Source organism: Mus caroli, chromosome 10 (assembly GCF_900094665.2).
Source record: "Mus caroli chromosome 10, CAROLI_EIJ_v1.1, whole genome shotgun sequence".
Lineage (NCBI taxonomy): Eukaryota > Metazoa > Chordata > Mammalia > Rodentia > Muridae > Mus > Mus caroli.
The window spans coordinates 24042321-24063449 of NC_034579.1; the positions used below are offsets into that span (position 1 = coordinate 24042321).

Genomic DNA, 21129 nt, shown 5'->3' on the forward strand with positions numbered 1-21129 from the left:
CGTGGGGGGGGGAGAGAGAGAGAGAGAGAGAGAGAGAGAGAGAGAGAGAGAGAGAGAGAGAGAGAGAGAGACCAAGGCCCAGCTCTCCTTGAAGGCTTTTTTGTTGTTTGTTTTGCCTTTTGTTTTGTTTGGTTTTGTTTGGTTTTTTAAAGTTCCTGAGAACTGTCTTCCTGTCTTCCTTGCCTACTTTGGGGCTGGCTAGTTTGAAGAAAGACAGGATGGTTGATTAGCCCAAAACTATTGTGTAAACCTGTCCTGGTCCAGGCTTTGAAGTTAATGAGTCAGTCCATCTGCAAGGGACTTACTGGCAGCAGAAAAGTCTACAAGGCCTTTGCTATAAGCTGCCTGGCCTTTGTCTCAGGTTAGGGGGATGAGGAAATCGTCAGCCGGCTTGGAAGTTCACTGCCTTTATTACCTGGTCATCATGGTCATTCTTTCTGTCTGTCTGCCTGTTAGGAAGTCTTTCTAACCTCTAGTCCCTTAGTAGGATGCCAAAGGTTAATTTAAATCCCTTTGAAATGTAGTCTGCAATTCACTAATGTTGAGTGAAGCCAACAGATGGATTGGTGCACCCCAAACTCCTTTTGCTGGGTTTTGTGTGAGTTGGAATCAGTGATTTCGAATCAGAATCAAAACACAAGTAACAGTGAAGCATCTTACACACCGAGCATTTCAGTTGCGTACTTTGAGCACTTTGCTAATTCTGGAAGTTTGTCGCTGTTTTTAAAACCTCATTTCAGTTTTCAGCTAACTGGCTCTCAAACTGTTGGGAAATGTATTAGAGAAGGTGTGCAAGCATTTACAGGCCCTGGACCCTGTCACGGGAGAGCTCTACGCTTTGGCATGTGACCCAGAGTTCTCCCAAGTTTGAGTCACCCTCTCATATGGAGGGTGACTGCTTCAGATCACATCTATGTGAGTGGCTCTACATTTCATGCATCCATTCGCACCTCCATCATGCATGCGTGCATCCATCCATTTATACACTTATTTAAAATATGCAGATATTTGCTGCCATCCAGACACATCCAGTATTTGGCTCTCAAGATTCCGTGGGGAGCTATACAAAGTTACTGTTTTCACTACCTTACATGACACATCACCTATAGATACAGCTATCCCTGCTTTTTCTGTTTATGTAAGTGCCTCGTTTTCATTGTTGAGTGGAAGGGGAAGGGGAAAACGATCCACTTTTCAACATTAAAGTTTTCACCCTTTAAGCTTTTCCTGCCCTAACTATGCAATTCTCTGGGTAAAGTAGTTTGGTCATTTGTTAACATTTTGATTTAAGACATTTCTCCATGTTTTTAAAGATCAGTCCTTGGATTACTGCAAAGTACTTTGTGAGCACATAGAGGTGTGTGTCTGGTATTAGAAAAGAAGCATTGTGTCATGGAAAAATTAAGTGTGGAGTTCATGCTGGAATCCTGATTCATGGCTACTTAATAAGTACATGGTATTAATAATATGAAAATTTTTATTTCCTTTAGTTTCAGCAGCAAAGCCAAAGCTGCCTTCCACAGTTCATCCAGTTAGAATTATTTGCTATGGGCTTAGCACCCTGGGAGCTCTGTAAATGCTAATCATCATTTGGAGATTTATTGAGAATGAACTGGCTGGAAAGTCCTTATGTGGTGGAACTCGTCTTTGGCCACATGTTCAAGTTTCAGTCTTGAAGTCTGATCTCCTTTGTCTTTAAGTGTTAACAGTGTAACTGGCACCCAGGGCACCCAAGCTCTCTCTTTCTATGCTTTTGTAAGGTGACTCTGCATTGCATTTCAGGTGGATAACAGCTCTTTGATTTGATCCCTAAATCAAAGGAGGTGAGATGAAGCACGTGAAGAGAGCTAGAAGTAGTTAGTTGGACAGAAGTGGAGAGATGAATGCTTCCTGGCTTTCTCTGCTCCATTCCCTGCCTGTGGCAAGCAGCCAGCTGTTTCCTTAATTCAAACTTCTGTGTGCCCTGGCAGTGATAAAGCACATTCTTCTTAGAGAAATCTCTGCTGGCAATTGCATTTCAAAGAAGAAACTTAGAGTTGAAGAATCACCATGGCTTTAGAGTGTTACTATGTGCCTAAGAGTCCAGAAGGAACTGAGAAGTCTGAGAAGCCAGGGATGGGTGTCCGTTCAAAAGTGATCTGTCAAAGCCTCACTAGTGAGCACTATGGAAAGACCTGGGGACAGGGGTGGGGTGTGGTTGTCATTCACACAGGACTGCCCTTCAGAGATTGATGTAGGAGTTTGGTTTTAAGAAGTATCCTGAACAACACAATCTAGTAAAACCACTGATGTCTAAAGTAGCCCTACCTTCTGGTGAGGGTATAGGGCTATGCATTTTAATTTTTACTTACTTGTAGTTCTGACCAATTTGCTGCACTGTAGCCCTGGACACTGATTTTGTTCCTCTGCAGGGAATATCAGTCTGCTGTCCAATGTGCTTCTGGCAATTTGCCACTGGCAGGCATCCCCTGTCACCTCATCCCATTCTTTCGTGAAAGCAAGACCACCTTGAGTTTTACTCTTTTTCTCTTGTTCTGTCTTGATTATGCCTGAAGTTCTGGGTTATTAAATACATTCATTTGTGGTGACAAGACTTAACCACAGTAAGTCAATGAATTTTTTAAGAAATTTCTAACTAACCACAATACTGTGAAGCAGATGCCTCTTATCCATCTTGCATATATGAAATGTGTACTGAAGAACCCTCCCCTGTGTCATCCATGGTTGCAGCCAGCATTCTGCGTTCTTTGTGTTCGTGGTAGTTGCGACATTGCAGATCACTGATGAGTGGGATCTTGCGAGTGCCAGGAGGACAAACCCAAAAGCTGAGTGGGTTTCAACCTCCTTCCTTTTTCAGATCTGGAAAAGTTGTCTTTGCTTCCTATCAAGCTAAAATATAATCATGGAAGAATGCAGGTAAAGCTCCCAGCGCGTTATTTCATGTAGGGAACTCACTCTTGTCCTTAGCTGTTATTATTTAGCTGCCAGTGTGCCTTTTCATTAAGTGACAGAAATAATCTCATTTGACAAAATTGTGTCAGCACATACCTAAAGCATGCATTTTTTTTTTAAAAAGAGTTGTTTCCAAAAAGTAGCTTTTTATTCATTTTTTAAAGTGAAAGAAAACACTTAAGGTTCTGTTTAGAAACTTCTCAGTGTTTTTTGCCACACAAAAATCTCATTTTTTCTTTAATCTTCTGCAGGCTAGAGATATATGTAACAGATTCTTCACTCAGATCATCACGCTGTGTTACTTGTTAGTATCATCATTTTTTGTTTGCTTCTTTCCTAGTTTCAATATATAAAATTTAAACTATACCTTAACAAAATAGTATGAAAATTTGAATTTAAAGCCTATCAATACTTTGGAAACAATTCTGAGAAATTTAAGAGTTTTTTTAAAATTAATTTATTTATTTTATGTAAGTACACTGTAGTTGTCTTCAGACACACCAGAGGAGGTCATCTGATCCTATTACATATGGTTTTGAGCCACCATGTGGTTGCTGGGATTTGAACTCAGGACCTTTGGAAGAGCAGTCAGTGCTCTTAACCGCTGAGCCATCTCTCCAGCCCAATTTATGATTTTTTTATTGTAATATCTAAAAAACATTTTTAGAGCCAAACCACAATATGTTTAGATCCAAACAACAATATGTAAATACTCTTTTCAAATAATCAAAGAGGGTATTCGTGTGTTTTATATCATTTGCCATTTTCTTTGTGACTTTCCAAAACTTCTAAAAGACACAATCTTGGTGTGAGTGAGTGTGTGTGTGTGTGTGTGTGTGCGTGCCCGTGTGTATGTCTGGCTCTATGTGATCCTCTCCCAACTCCCTTATTGTAGCCAGTTTACTTGAAGTTTGGCCACTCAGTTGCCTCAAACTGTTTATCCCCAGTGTGGATTTATTTGAAAGCTTGGTTTTTATTAGAACATCTCTGATAACCAGAGAACACACAACTTGCTTTCATTGGCATTTTTGACCAGCAGTTTTTCTGAGAAGGTTGTTTAGCTTCACACCCAGGGTGTGTGTGTGTGTGTGTGTGTCTATGTTATAATCCCTCCCTGAGGGCTGAACTCCTTCACAAACAGTATGCTTGCTCTCTTAACCCTTGTTCATAAATTCCAAGACTCCTCCCTTTAGAGCAGCCTCTAATGGCTGGCTAATGCTTCTTTCAGGTTAACAGATAAGGATCTACTTGAAAAATTGGTGGATACCAAGAGTGGAGAAAGCTATCCTTTGCTTACTTCTCAGATGATTTTAGACTGACCTTTGCCCAGCTTCCTCCTGGATACTGTAACACGAACTCAGATATAAACTGCTGAGTTTGCTGAGATTAACTTGAAGTCATGATAAGCTTTTTTTCTGTAATCAATTAGAATAAAGGTTCACACTGTTATTAATAGGGGAGCAGTGTTCCTCAAGCCAAGCTACTTCTTCTTGAAACAATATCAGCAGCTCGTTTAATTGCACATATGTGTGACACACAGCGGTAGACACTGTAAGGATCCAGCTTACAAGCCAAGCTTTTAAACATTTCAAGTTGTCAAATTGCCGTAAAAAACTCCAGACCCAATGCAGAAGAATCACAAGCAGTTGTTTTCTTGATCTTTGTCATTAAGTAGAAGCTTGGGGAGTCTTCCCCAGGAGGCCTTAAACTCTTTCCTCATGGTGAAATCATTGTCTCTTCATGTTTATTTTGGAATAATCCCAGCATGAGTGAGGTTACTAAGTAGTCCTTTAACTCCCACTTAATATGTGTTTCTAAAGCACGTGGGATTCATTCACTGAGTTCTGTGAGTGCCAGGAATGTTTCCCAGGTGCAGGGACAGGTCTCATTCTGAGTCCTGCTGGGAGTCAATGGACTAAGATTCTAGGATGCCAAGAATTTTGCTCAAGGCCATCTAGCTTCAGGCTGTTTTCTCTGCTCTCTTCATTCAAAAACAATAACAAAAAGCTGAAAGGGAGGTTCAGGGATACTAGTTATGCACTAGTATCAGTTGTTTTGAAAAAACATAAAACTCAAAATTTTAGAGATTGTACGGAATTGTTTGTCCATGGCTGGATGGCCCAGGAGAAAAAGCAACAATCATAATATTGTTCTAAGAGACCAGGATGCTTATTCCATCCACCCACCTTGCCAGTGTGCAAATGGATTTTCTAAGAACAAAATAGTGTTTTTGCCTCAGTTTACCTAGACTTCTTTGTGAGCCAGTTTGTCATCTGCCTACAAAGATAATTTTACCCCTTTCGTTCTGGTCTGTCCCATTAAGTGTTGTCTTAGGGTTTTATTGTGAAGAGTCAACTTTGACCAAGGCAACTCTTATAAAGACAAGCATTCCATTGGGGCTGGTTTACAGTGTCATTATCATCATGGCAGGAAGCATGGCAGGGTGCAGGTAGACAATGGTGCTAGAGAAGAAGCTGAGAGTTCTACATCTTGATCTGTAGACATCAAATGGAGATTGTGTACCACACTAGGTGAAGCTTGAGCATAGAAGACCTCCAAGCCCACCTCCACAGTGACACACTTCTTTCAACAAGGCCATACTTGCTTCAACAAGTTCACAACTCCTAATATTGCCATTTCCTTTGGGCTAAGCGTGTTCAAAGACATGACTCTGTGAGAGACATTCCAATTTTGACCATCACAAGGGATTAGGAGAGTTGGTTGGTCACCAGGGTAATGTTCATTAGGACCAAGTATTAGCCTAAAGGGTCTCCAATTTGAAATGGGGACAAGTTTTATATCAGACAATTTCAAACAGAACCATCTTACTTTCTTCATATGGCCTGTGAGATTTGTTCCTGTGATCTTTCTGCTCTCATCCTCTTTTGTGGTATCTTTCCCAATGATATCAAAATTATAAATACCAAAAAATGTCATGGGAATTGAGTTTAAATAAAGAATAAAGGTTTAAAATCTTTAAAGTGACATTAAACCAGACTACAATAAACCATAGTTACAAAATCAGGATAAGAATATAACTGGATTAAAGAAAGAGGTGAACTATGTCAAATATTAAATAAAAGTCCAAAGTAAAAATATAACATAAAATTTGAATAAACTGTGTGTTCATGTACATGCTTATGAATTCAACATGCATGTGTAGTAGAAGCCACAATAGTTTATACTCACATACTTCATGACTCTTGTCCAGACAATCAGAGTTTTTGACACATTTAGAACCAGGTGTTAGTGGCACATCTTCAATAGTTTTATCTTGGGATCCAAACAGGAACAAGCACAGAGCAGAATTGATTATCTCAATGGTTTGTAGTATATCTAGGCAGCTGAGGATTTTGTATCAAACACGTTACATTGTCAAGTCCCATTGATACATAGGTGCAGGTGGACAGATAGCAGGTCTTCCATGTTTAGCCATTTGTCCTATAGAATGCACTCAATCATGTGATTGTACTTTCAAGTGTGCCAAAGTAAATGATTTATAAGAGGCTCAATTTATGCCAGATTTTTAATGAATAAAACAAAATCCTATTTAAAACATACTATGTTCATATAATCATAGATTATCATAATCTACCTATTTTGTGAGCTAAGAGATGTATTTAAAATTTTTTTTTTCTTTTTTGAGAATTTACTACCAAAGTCCTCTGAGATACTAGCTGTGAAAATGATGATCTATGAGACTTTATTTCAACTTAACAAACTGTATGTGTGCTTTTAAGGTGCTGTGTTTCAGTGAGTTTTATTTTTCTGCCCCTTTCCATCCTCCCTACCTTGTTTCCTTCTCACCCTTACTCTAGTAACAGCAAGAAATTATATAATATCTATTCCTATTTTTTAAAGGATTACTACCTTTTGTATGTAATGTTTGCTCTGCTAACTCTGCTACCATCTTAGGCTAATAATCTTAACCATCTTTATTTCTGCCTTGGTTATATAATTTGGAGCAGCTTTGATGTTAGGTAGTTGCAATTGAAGTCTGCTGTGTGGTGAACTATCATGTTTCTTGTTCATAGTAAGTGATGTTTAATAAGAGAGGCCCTTCTTTAAAAAAGAAAGACAGTTTAATTCAGTGGAAGGCAAAAATAGATGGTGTTTCATGAACATATCTTGAGTCTTTCCAGTTCCTCATGAGGTTTGCCCTACCTGAAATGGTATTTCTTCTCAATTGACTTACTGAACTGTTGACATATGAGAAATTCTGAAACATATATTGAAAAATGATTTCATTTAACCCCTCCAAGGTGACCACTAGTTTATCTGGACAGATTAGAGTCAGGTATATTATTTATCAGATATTTTTCTGCACGTTTACAGAAATATTTTTGTATGTTTTTTCAAAATATTCTGGAAATACTTAAAATGTTTTGTGCCTTAGAGTTTCCACATTTATATGAACTTGAAAGAAAACTCAAGAAGACAACCTGAACATCATGCAGACTTCAATTCTATAAAATTACTTTGTAAGTCACATGTTTACTTGATGTTTACTTAAACATTTGTTTGTGTTTGGGTAGTCTTTGGGGAGGGAGTAGAGAGTGTGTACCTCTTATTTTGGGGGGACAACAGGTCCATTGCACCATTGGAGGTGCATGGTGCTAGCCTATATCCTGGTATAAGCTTGGTTTCTGACTGAATTACTGTTCCTACTTTTCCTGACATAACCTTTCTTGTCTTTTTGTCATGTTAAACTTGAGCTTATGTTCCCAGTGCTTAGCAAAAAGTTCTCTCTTTGCAATCTTTTTGTTTGTTTGTTTTCTGTTTTTTACTCCCAAGCCAGCAGATTTTAGGGAGTGTTTATATATGTTCTATAAACATTTGTGGTAGGGAATATCATGTACCATGACTTATCCTTTCTAACATTCTTGCTGCAATTAAAGTTGTTTTAGTTAGGGTTTCCATTGCTATGAAGAGACTCTATGAACACAGCAACTCTTATAAAGGAAAACATTTATTTGGGGCTTAGTCTATTGCCATAATAGCAGAAAGTGTGGCAGCATGCAGGCAGACTTGGTGCTGGAAAGCTAGTTGGGGTTTCTACATCCGGAGCCAATGGCAGCACGAAGAGAGAGTAACACTGGGCCTAGCTGTAGCATCTGAGTCCTTAAAGCCCACTCTAGTGAGACACTTTCTTCAACAAGGCCACATATCCTAATAGTGCCACTCCATATGTGCCTGTGTGGGCCATTTTCGTTCAAACCACCACAATAGTTATAGAATGGATCACTTTTTGTCATCACTGTGTGCTAGTACTTAATGTAGTACTTTCTAAACATGTTAGATAGTGAATGTTTATTGACTCAAAGAAAATGAGGCAAGATCTAAAAGAGAAAAACTTGTGCAGAGAGTGGCTATAATATCGACATTTCTTGATATGTCTTAATCTATCCACTAGTTACTTTAAGGTGGATACTCAAAGGGTCTTTGAAATAATCTCAGATGAAGAGACAGTAAGCTGGCTAGTTTAATGTCAACCTGACATAGTCTAGAGACTTATTTGAGACATGGAATTAAGGGAATGCTTCTATAAGATTAGGCTGTGGGGCCTGATCCATCCATAAGATGGCAGACATGTAGTGATTCCTTAGTGATTGATGGAATATGACCCATCTGACTGTGGGTGATGCCACACTTGGACGTGTGGTCCTTGATGCTATAAGAAAAAAAGGCTGAACTACCAACAAGAAGGAGCAAATTTTGAAGCAGGACTTCTCCATGAGCTTCGAGTTCTCACCTGGTTTGAGTTCCTGCCTTGGCTTCCTTCAGTGGACAATGACTTGAGTTATATAAACTTCTTCTGTACGCTGCTTCTGGTCACTGTGTTTCATCACCACCATAGTAACCATGACTCATACATGGGGGTGAGTTGATGTAAGAAGCCAGCAGAGGGCTAACAGAGCCCTTCTTCCAATTGTTTTCTTGTGGAAGCTGTGGTCAGCTCCTTGCTGGAACAGGAGTTAACATGGCTTTCCTTTCCTTTGTTATAATTGCTAAACAAGTTGGTTAAGCCTGCCAGTTCATGTCTTACACTTGCTTCCCTTAGCTTGCCCATGTTAAGTAAACAAACACAATTTCAAGAGCTTCCTCCATTGTCATGATCCCTTCAATGAGTAAAATGTTTTATCTATGAAGTGAATTAAAAGGAAAAACAATGGTAATTTACAGTAAACTATGTTGCATTGATAGTTACAGAGACCCAGCTCATTATAGCTGCTGTGTGGATAGCTTCAGTATAGTTGAAATTTATTATTTCAAGTCTCTCAAGGTTATAATGAACTGATTATTAATGCACATCTCCCCGAGTAGAGCAGGTATGCTGCAGACTTCTAGAAGGACTTCTTGAGTGTTTAATTTTTTTAAACAGATTTCCTTTTAAAACTATAAGTTGCTGGTGCATCTTGTTACTATGACTAAGTAGGGGGTGCAGCAGCTTGCGAAGTATGTTACATAGATGCTGGGTAACTTTTCAGTCTTGGTTTTGCTATCATATGGAAAATGGTTACAATATTTTATTTCCTTATGATATATACCCACACTGTTAAAAGTTTAGGGTTTCACACCTGTTTTCTAAGTTATTGATATTGCTTTGATTATTAGGACAGGAAGAAGGAATGTGGAAGGTTTGTAAGGAAACCCATACATATTTGATATTGATGACTGTCTTAAATGCATTGCACACATCAAAAAGTGCATTTTTGCCTAGTTGACTGTAATTTTAAGTCTCTTGTGGGCTCCTGTTTGATATGTTAGCCTTGTTACTGGAGAGTTAGGACAAGGTCTATGTTAAGTGGACAGGACATATAAATACACACTTTGGAAAGGCGACTCCAATGGTGGATTTATGACTGTAGTACTCTGGTGATTTCTAATTGGAAGATGCTGTAGGGCCACCTTTCCCTAGCTTCTAATTTACATATGAAGAAATGTCTCTTGCTATTGGGCTGGAGTTAGGGGTTGATTTTGCTTAAAAAAATGTAGTCTGATTAGTGAGTAGAAATTATACAGCTGGATTGGAGAATGAAATGAATGTCAGTGTCATGCTAGGTAGTGGGTGAATTAATTAGCTTATTATATCTGGAAATCAAATCAAGTTGTGAAGTGTAAGAACTAATGTTAATTATAAAGTACAAAGATCCTCGCAAATAGCCATTTCATTCATAGCTGCTTAAAGATTGCTCCCAATTTCATGTTCTGTTCTAGCAATTTGCATTTACTGTTTGCTTGTCTGGAATGACATAACCACATAGCTTTGTACCGACATCGCTATTCCAGCCGTTCTACTTTTGTGTTGAGACATGAAGCCTTCTCTTTTACCTTCCAGATCTTTCTGCTGTTGCTTGTGAAATGTAGACTCCACAAATATTTCCCTGGCTGTGTTTATCTCAATATGCTTAGAACTGTATCTGTATTTAATAGACAATTACTGAGCAACCTAGATTGGAGCATACTTAAAATGACGGTAGGCATACAATTTTATTAGTACCAAAGATGAGCATCTTGTGATTGCTGTAATTATGTTCTCTGGTTCTAGCAGACAATGCTTATGATGAGATAAACTTGTTTTGCAGTTTTGAGTGGCTAATACTTCAGCTGAAGAGCAGAAATGCCCGCTCTGGGCAAATGAACTCACTGAGTTCTTAGGAAGATTTGTCAGCCCACAATGTCTGTGGGTTCCTCCATGCTTTCTAATTTCAGTGTCTATGGAGAGGACAGTACCCAAGATTTTATATTACATTGTCTTCTTGTCAGCTGACACTGTTGGTGCTGACTGTGGAGAGGCTGGGTGAAGAGAAGAATTCTGAAGGCACTGATTCTGGTTGTCACCTAGGAGTTGACAAAGGTTTCTCTTTGAAGAGCAAAAATTAATTAAGAGATTCATTAAGTCTACTTAATGAATTTATAAATGTATTAATTAAGTCATAAGGATTTGATAACCATATTCCTAATTTCATTGTCTTCCCCTTAGAGGATGTACTCACTTCCCTAGGATGGCACTCAGACAATGCTGCTCTTCAATAGCTTGACATGTTTCCAGCCTCTGGGTAATGGCAGCTAGTGTGGTCCCTGGTAATTCTCCAGATGTTGCCATATTTATTTATGAAGATTAAGTGTAAGAATGTATGGTAAGTATGCAAATGCAAGAGTGTAGGACAAGCTGCCACATGTGTTAGGATTATTGCTATGGTGATTATTATTTTATTTTTGGTAGTGTTGGGTGTTATTCCCAGGGCCCGATTCCTGAGCATTTGCTCTGATACAGAGCTCCAGCCCCTCTTGCTATTATTATCAACGCCATCAGTGCTAGTCAGCAGGCTTAGCACATGCCAGTTCAGTATTACTATGGGTTAAAAAGCATGAAAGGGAAGTACATTAACGTAAGGTTGTAGTCTTTCAAGTTTTTGCTCTGTCACATTTTGAAAGAACATGTGCCACCTTGCTTGCAATGTCTATCAGGTGGCGGATTCATTGGCAGAAAGGTTGGAATTAATGAATGCCCAAGAAGGTCAAGCTCTGGCATCTTGGTTGTATTTCAGTTTATTCGACAAGAAAAATGTCTTCCTCTACGGTTCTTCTTACAGTCAGAACAGCATGCATTTAATTTCAGGCAAAAGGAAGAAAACTGCATTACTGTGTAAAACTATCTTCTTTCAGAGCAAACACATTTCTTTCCTTCCTACTTCCTCTCACACTGCCGCTTCCTCCTACAGAAGTAGTTTCCACTACAGGACGACGTTAGAGGCATGATGGGCACTGGGGATATTAGCACCTTTAGTTCATCTTTCTCTATGCATTTGAAGAAGCTAGATGTGAGATTAGCATCTCTTGGCGTTAGAAGACCTTAGTAGGGTTAGACTTCATTAGAATTTTTCTCGTAAGTCATTAAATTCCACTGTTGGGTGCCAAGAAGAAGAAAAGGGTGGATAAGACTGAGACACTTCATTCAAAGGGATTGCCAAGGTCCAGTGAAATGCTCTGGACATCACTTTAATAGAAATTAGGACACTAGTATGAGAAGGAACTCCAAGCCATTACTCTCTGGAGATGTGACATCTAGCTAGTGACCCCCAACAGGAGCTTTCTTTACATTAATGTTTTTGCTTTATTCTCTTATACAACACTTCCTGACCCACAGCTTGCACTCCTCCCCATTCCCTCCTACCTCCCCACTCTCCCAGATTTCCTCTCCCCTACCTGCCTCCTACCCCTCTCTCTTCATGAAAAAGACCTCCTGGATATATTAGCTGAACATGTTACAACAAGATGTAAGTTCAGGCACAAATTTCACATTCAGGCTGGGTAAGGCAACCCAGTAGGAGGGACCCAAGAGCAGGGAAGAGCCAGAGACACTCCGACCCCCATTGTCCTGAGTTCCACAAAAACACCAAGCTTAACGTGAGCCAGTATTTGAAATTTTAGCCTTGAACCAAAGTAGAATTGCTAAATACTACCATATATAAGACATGGTCAATGGGGTATGGTGTGTCTTTGGAAAAAATATACCAGAACTAAGGACTAAGTCATAGTTTATTTCCCTTAAGACTGTAAGTCCCAAAAGATAATATGTGCAGAAATTTTTTATTTTGTAGTGAAATTAGTTTTAGAGATAATCCATATTGTATTTGCTTCTGGGAGATGCAAGTATTTTCTAAGTATTAGAAACTTTAGGATTCTGAGAATTCTTGTATAAAAATGCACATAATGATAGCTTCACTAGCTGTTTTATTACAAAATCTTTTTCAGTAAAATACAAAAGCTGCTATGAATCAGTTTTTGAGCCTTGTGTTGGAAATGTTTTATAAAGGTAGATTGGAACAAGGTTGCAGATCATTTGAAGCAGAGTGAGGAATCCATCCTATGTACGTTTTCTATTGTGTAGCATGACCTGGCTCTGTTGTTCACCAGGGCTAATCCACGGCCACTGTACAATGAGATGGATTGATGCCTGAGAAGAAGCTGTGAGGCTGTGAGGCAGCAGCTGATTGTGTGGTGGTAACCCGAGGGAAGGGTTAAAGGAAAAGAATCACACGGAGGCTGAACTGTTGCAGTAAATTTCTCCAACCCAAATATGCCCTGGCAATGAAAACACAACTCAGTTAATAAGAATACATGCTGTGCGACTAGATTGGGCAGATCTACCGCTACACTACCATCTTCTCCATCTATGAGACCCCTTAGAACTTGCGGTTTCTCCAGGCCATGTGCTTCTGCTCCACTTTTCTTCTTCTTCTTCTTCCTCCTCTTCCTCTGTGTCCTCTCCCTCTTCCATTATTCTCTTTCTCTTCTTCCCACCTTCCTCCCCACCTTCCCTCTTATCTGCCCAATCTTCAGCTCTCCTTTATTTTACAAATGAAAGTGGGAAGCAGGTTTACACCTGAGTGCTGACTCATTCCTTGTTCGAAGCCACTCACAGGAGAACCAAATTATTAAATATAAGTAGCCCCAGGGCTACCCACAACACTGAACCAGCAGGTCTTTCATATTGGATTGTGGATGTATATGGCTAATAAAAAGTTTTTTACACTGCCCTCCCCCCCAACAGTTGAAATGAGCAACGATCTTCACATTAAGCCACGGTTTGAATGCCACTGTGTTTCAATCCTAGCAGTACACACTATATAACATCAGATTTGGTGAATACTCTTGCTGTCAGGGCTATTCTTGAGGCAAAGCCACCTAAGTAGTTGGAGAGTAACTTGGGATCTCTGATGGTATGATTGTCTCTATTGCTTTTCTGCAAGAAGGTCCTTTAGGCATAAGGACTAATGGAGATGCTGAGTTGATTCAAATACAAAGGGACTAAGTTTAGGAGCAGAATCCCCTCGGGACTCTTTCCTTTTGAAACCCATCACTGATAGGAAAGTACTGGTTGGAAGTTCCTTTGGTCTCTTTCAGTTTCTTATACATGAGCCCAATTTATCCTAAGACTGAACAGCTTGACTCAATGTTAAGCAGTACTCGGAAATGTGGACCTTACCCCTCAATCCTGTAGATGTTTAACTTGAGATGTGCAGGCTTGTCTCCTGTCTCTAAGTGACTTTTCAGTGGCTGCCATTCTTCCTCTGCTTCTTTACCCTCTAGCTGCATAAGAGAACATTCTTTACCCTCTAGCTGCATAAGAGAACATTCTGCAGCACGTTTTATTTGCTGTGGCTTTCTTAAGAGTGACTTAACCTGTCTCTCTCCCTACCCGTCTCTTCTAAAATTAAGATTCACAGGACTGAAATACATTTCTCATTATATGGTCTATATTTCTGATGTAAAGACAAGGAACTGGGGCTGGGGAGATGGCTCCGTGGTTAAAGCATTTGAGTCTTGCAGAGGTTTAGTTCTCAGCACCCACACGGAAACTCACAACTGTCTGTAGCTCCAGTTCCAGGGTATCCTGGAATGCTTCTTCTACTTCTGTTGTCTCTGACATGTGGAGTACATATATAGAGGTGCATGTGCACACAAACACACTCATACATGCCCAGATTAAAGGAGTAAATATTTTTTTTAAAATCCCTGTGTTTATTAAATGAAAATGTAAAAAATTTTGATCTAAGAAATTATTATGAAAAGATAGATTTATTCCACTTGCCTCTGTCTGTCTGTCTGTCTGTCTGTCTGTCTGTCTGTCTTCCTTCCTGCCTACCTGTTCCCCCCTCTGTTCCTGTGTGTGTGTGTGTTATATGCATGTGCCAGATGAGGACTTCAAATTTTCTGCTTTACCATTGTCCACTTTATTCCCAGGGCTTGGGTGGTGGTGCTCGGCACACCCCTGAGAGTCTCTTCCACTCCCCACAGCTCTGGGGTTAGAGGTACATGCTCTGTGCGCTTTTACACAGGTGTAGAAGATGCTAACTTAGGTTCTCATTCTTACAGAGCATGTCATTTTACTGACTCCCCAGCCCTCAGTATACAGCTGGGAAATGTAATCTGGCTCTTATAGAGTCTGTTAGAGTTCCAGGACCAAGTAATTAATCTGGCTCTTATAGAGTCTGATAGAGTCCCAGGACCAAGTAATTAATTAGTAAAACACAATGGGGAGCATGGGGGGGTGTTTCTGACCTGTAGGACAATTGCAGCTGGGGTGTACACCCTGGTGCTTCATGTCACTTCATCTTGCTTCTTCATTTGTCATTTGTTGGAAACAAGTAGATGTTTCTTTTCCCTCTCTTTTTAAAAAGCCACATTTATTTCATTTTATTTTATGTGCATGAGTATTTTGCCTGCCTGCATGCCTGGTGTCCGACAAGGTCAGAAAAGTGTACTGAAGCCCCTGGAACTGGAGTTACAGATGGTTTTGATCTGTTATATGATTGCTGGGAATTGGGACCTGGGTCCTTTGCAAGAGCAAGTGCTCTTAATTGCTGAGCCATTTCTCCAGCCCCAGCTATTTTCTTTTAGGATGATTATAAGGAAGCAGAAACTAATTTCCACCTAGCCATCCTCACGCACAAACACATAAGAAATACATTAGCTCTATAATTTCAATAGCTGGTTACCACGTTGAAATAGAAAAATTAGTCCAACATCCCAATTAAGCATTACCTTTTAGTAGCACATGTAAAGTTTATACCACCAAAAAAGCATGGTAGGCAAGGGGAGAGTCGCTCGGCCCCTGGGACTCACAATTGGTGAGTCACTGTATAACACTTAGCTTTGTGTTTTCATATTGTAATAGGCTGAGTTTCGTGAATCATGAATTATTAGTTTACAAGAATAAGATTATCTATTTGATGACACAGGACTCCCCACACCCCAGGCGTCATTCCTCCACTACTGCTCCAACCTTTGGCCACTAGTTTTCCAAACGTCCTAACATGTAGATTATATTTTGTAAGCTTTGTTCCACATGGTGCTATTTTATACACCCCCAAACTTATTACTTTATATATTTAAGACAATATGTTTCATAGTTTTCTTTACTAGTTAGTGATCTAAGAGTCTAGTAAATCATTATTTATTTTAAAAATGATACTGGGTGAGTAAACCTGTCAAATGTGCATCGACTTTTGAAAAAAAAATCAATGAATTCTTTATCAGATTTAGTATAACCAAATAGCAAAAGTTAATTAAAATTGGACTTCACAAGAGGCAGGCAAGCCATCAGGGTAGTTTACCATGGCATGAAAATTCTCTCACAGGTGTGAGAGAATATGATCATTTTGCCCAGAGTTAAATATAATAGAGCAACTATCTAATTTATGTCATTATTTGCTAGTATTTTCTGGTTAAGAAGCAAGCCACAGGAGGCACAGTCTCCACTTATTCTCTGCACTGCACTGTTCCCAGGGTTTGTGGTCCTGCATTTCTGTTGGCTAAGTATTTTATGGAGTAGCCTTTGTATTGTCCTTTCCTTGTGTTCTTCCTGACTCAGAAAAGCAGATGGGAAGTGGGTTTCCTGCTGTCATGCTGAGTTTCAACTGCAAGGACCTAGCTGTGTTCTGTTATTTTTATCCTCACTTAGATGTTCCCTGGGTGCCCCAAGCTCTCTGAGGGCAACAGAGTCCCACTCAACTGGTACATATATCACTTGTCTAAGGGATGGGCTGTGTTTATCTCCGTGACTTAGTAATTAAAGATTCATGGTTTACAAAGAGGAGATAAATTAGTGACTGTTCATTGCTACATGCTAATTAAGCTTTAGCACTGTACCCTGGCTGATGGATTCCATGCATAACTAAACCAACACCTCCAGTTTCCACCACAGGAAATGCGCAAGGAAGCTCCTTCTCGGTTTTGGTTGGTATTTTTTTTTTTCTTTTTTAATTATTTTTATTTTTCGAGGAAACACTTTGTAAAAAAGAACAGATACTCTTTTTACCATTTTTTTTCAAAGTTTAAGGATTTAATTTCAGATTTTTCTGTGGCTGTAGGTGGAGTGGACCGCATCAGGACCATTCTGTTTCTGCTTTTCTTCTGTACATGTCTCTTAGTCTTAATTTAGTCTAATAGATCCACTGAAAAGTCCGAATCCTAATGTTTCAGAAAATGCCTCTCCCTCACTCATTTCTCCCAAGGTTTTCTGAGCACTGTATAGTAGGATTGTACACCTACTGGCCTTGCTGCTACCTGGGACCCCTGGATGCTTATTGGTCAACAGTTGCATATTTCTCCATAAAGAGGCTTTCTGCAGAGAAGGAAGACAGAGCTCTTTTGTGATTGACAGAGGATAGTCGAAGTATGCCATTGTTTGGTAATCATGGGAAAGTGCTTTGCAAAACTGAGGTGGGAGAAAAACCACGCAGTGTTTCTGTTCTGGAACAGGCTTAAAAATCAGGGATGGGTAAAGTGAATGTTGTGGGTAAGGAGGTCATTTCACTAAATAGTCAGAGACACCCTGTTCAAGATTTAAAACTTTGTAGAAATCTGATTTGTTCAAATCTGTTCTACCTCACTATATTGACTTAGGGGTATTCTAATTGAAGAGATGGCTATAACAGACATGGCTTGTCTCATGTGTTATAGGATACAAACAATTTTTTAATGAGGACTATATTCAATCCTTGTTTTCCCAAAGGAACATTTTTCTTTTAAACATTTGAAATTTTGGGCAGAGAGCTTTTGAATAAACTGTGTATTCAAAAATAACACCGAGTAGGCTTTTTATGTCTATAGCTTCACAATAAATAAGTCTAGACTTGGTGAAGATATACTTTATTTTTTTTTTGTCAAGATATAGGACCCATTAGACTAGAGCACATTATAGAATGCTAGCATTTATCTCTTCATTGAAAAATCTGAACTGAAAAGCAGGCAAGTTTCCTTGTACTGAGTCCTTTCCCCCTGTTCTTTCCATCTCTGGGCCCAGGGAGGAAGCACAAGGCTTATTCCTGTAGACAGTGAAGTGTGAGAGGGGATCACACAAGCAAGAGATGCTTAGACTGTGTCTAGGGGCTTAAAGGACTGTTTATTTTAGCTCACAGCTTGAGGGAGCAGTCAGTCACAGCAGGAAACTGCTGGTCTGAGTGGATGGGGCAGGTGTGGAGGAGCTTGGATGGATCAGAAAATAGGCATAGGATATAAATCTTAAAGTGCGGCCACACCCTGAAATTTGCTTTCTCCAGAAAGATTCCACTTTCAAAATCTCCACAGTGTCTGACCTACTGCTTGCTACCCAATGGGGACCAAGTATTAAAACTCTTGAGTCTGTAGTGGGGGCATATTAGATATGAACTATGACGTCATGTAAATGAGATTCCCTGAGGACTCTTGTTGGTTCTTCAGGAAGAAAAGAGTTCCCTCTTAAAGTTCAATGCAATATTATTAAGAGTGGGAAATGCAAAGAGGGCCAATTGAATGGCCAGTTACTTTTATGATCAAATACAAATATTCTTATAATTAGGCCAATTATGATAGAAGGTCAGATTTATTGTCTAATTATTATTAAGTGTTTCTTCATGAAGTCAGGTAACTTGTAATAGTGATAGGCTCAGAAATAAACCCTAATGATCTACTAGCAAATTAGTTTTCTTGTATTGAAGTGATGATTGCCTGTTAATATTATTAAATGTGCCCCTTGCTTTCCATTAGAGCATTATTGTGTTTTGAATTTTATTACCTTGATTTTTTTTCTATGTGTAAATACTGGACAAACTTCTCTTTGGAGCTTTTGATATTAATAGACTCTCTTTGAATAAGGATGTAGCAAGAACTGCGTAACCCACAAGGAGTTTTGTAATTATATTTGACTTTCTCATTCACCTCTGTATGACCTTTATAATGGTTCACTATATTTCTTGCACATTTTTAACTCCCAATCAGTGTAACCTCTGATGTGTGTAGCAGATATCTTTAATCTTGACACATTTGGTAGTGTAAACATTTGCTTAAGAAGAAAAATGGAGTTATTTTCTATTTTATATTGGAGTACTATATAAAGAGNTAAATGTGAATTTTAAATAAAATTTCCACTTTGTTCTAGACATCAGCAAGCATACATCTGTAGTGTAAGATTGAATTTCTTATGTATACATGCACATATTTGTTGTTTTACATTGTGTACATATAAATACTTATTTTTGTAAGTATGTCTTAGTTGATACCTACAGAATGATGTGAATATTTTTGTTTGACTTTAAAATAAACCCTCTTTCCTCCTTCAGAAGGCATAGCATCTTTATTTTGGAATAAAAGACGTCAGGCAAGGAATTTGAGATTTCTAAATAAGCTCATTCTCCCATGAATCTAAAGAGCAAATGTCCTAAAATATTTTATTCTAACATTTGAATCTCATGTACATGGCTGCATGCATGTTCATGCATGTTTTTATATATTCATACACTCTCTTCTAGTATTAATTCTGAAGTAAAGACAGCATATTGAATATGTAATGAATATATAAGCTGCTTTAGGTGAAAAATATATCCTTACAGGTCTATAGTTTTGCTGTGTTTTTCTCAGTCTCTTGTAATGATGAGACATGCCTGCTGTTTGTACAGTAGATCTAGTTTTAAACCTTCATTAGTTTGGCCCTTCAACCTCAGCTCTTATCCGGACGACTGTTGTAATTATTAATTAGACATTTTTTTTTGTCCTAGTATATATAGTCTTCTAAAAATCACCCTTTGCTTCTTCCTAGTGAGTTTCAGAAACTCAGATCTAACCAGGGGTCCTAAGCCACATGTTCAGACATGCTCAGAAACACTCAGCCTGGCGCGGTGCATGAGAGTTGAGTATTACCCATTGTGTTTTTCTTGTTCTGTTGTTCTCTAGTTTTTCTGTTAATACTTGATCCCTCTCCTACTTAGTACTGTCCTCAAAGTTTAGCTATCTTAACTTTTTTTGTCTGGTGGCCTTCATTCTTCCTTTAAAGTATTACATTTTCACTGAAATCTTTTTGAATACTTATTTAAGTATAATACCTATCAGTCATGCATCCTGTTGCTAAATGTGCACATGGTATATGCATAGTTCTCATATTGTAATTTTTTTAACCCATATTTTCCGAGCCTTGTTGATGACTAGCCACAATGAATATAGTACTAGAATTTAAATATCCTTTTAAACTGGGATATTTGCTGTTGACTCGATGCAGTAAATTTGGATGTCACTTGCAAAAATATTAGCAATCCCAAATATTTATTTAATTTTAGTGCTCATTGATATAAATAATCTGTCTTTAAAATATCATATCTGTACAAATTATTTATTCATCTTATACTAGAATGGATTTTAGACATACAGGCTTTTTACACAGTATGAGCATGTGCTGGATCGTGTAGGTTACTTTGACTGAATAAATGAACAAGGGAAGTCTTTTACTGGGCCCTCCCTGCTAAGGACTGTGGCTCCTGCTGCCCCACAGTCCATTTCTTCTCTCTCCTGCTTCCCATAGAGCTCCTCTACCACCTAGAGTAGTATTGCTTTCCCCTGTTCAGTGGTTCTCAACCTTCCTAATACTCAGACCCCAAAATAAGGTTTCTCATGTTATAACCTAACCATAAAATTATTTCATTGCTAGTTCCCAACTGTAATTTTTCTAGTTATCAGTCATAATGTGAAAACCTATGTTTTCCAGTGATCTTGGGTGATTCTTCTGAAGGTGAGGTGATTCCTCTTTCAGCCCCATAGAGGGTGTGACCCAAAGGTTGAGAACCACTGCCCTAGTCCGTGTTCTAGGAGAGGAAACTTGATAATTAGACATTATCAAGAGGCATGTCCACTAAGGGCTGTGTGAGAATGAGTTTAATCATGTCCTCTGGGTATTATTCCACACCATAAGTCTCCATGGCACTTTCCCACTATTATGTATGAACATAGTTCTTTTCTATTTATTGAAATAAAAGCTAACAGTTACTCATTAAAAGCAAAGGCTTTCTTTAATTGGGACAATCATCTTGTGGCCCTGGCCATGAAGTACAAGTTATTTATTTATTTTTTTTACAGGATTTTCAACAGAATGAGAATCGGCATAATTAAAGCCAAACTTCTTGTTCCTTTTAATTTTCAGAAACTTAATTTATCACTACAGAGTCAGGTTGTCATTTTTTTTTTAAAGATTTATTTATTTATTATATATAAGTACACTGTAGCTGTCTTCAGACACTCCAGAAGAGGGCGCCAGATCTCGTTGTGGATGGTTGTGAGCCACCATGTGGTTGCTGGGATTTGAACTCTGGACCTTCGGAAGAGCAGTCGGGTGCTCTTACCCACTGAGCCATCTCACCAGCC

At 38.8% G+C, this 21129-nt stretch overlaps 1 protein-coding gene across 1 annotated transcript in view; it reads left to right on the forward strand.

Moving 5' to 3' along the window:
* The window catches only part of Ptprk (protein tyrosine phosphatase receptor type K), a 509254-nt gene that overhangs the window by 90923 nt on the left and 397202 nt on the right, over window positions 1–21129 (forward strand). The window lies entirely within an intron of this gene.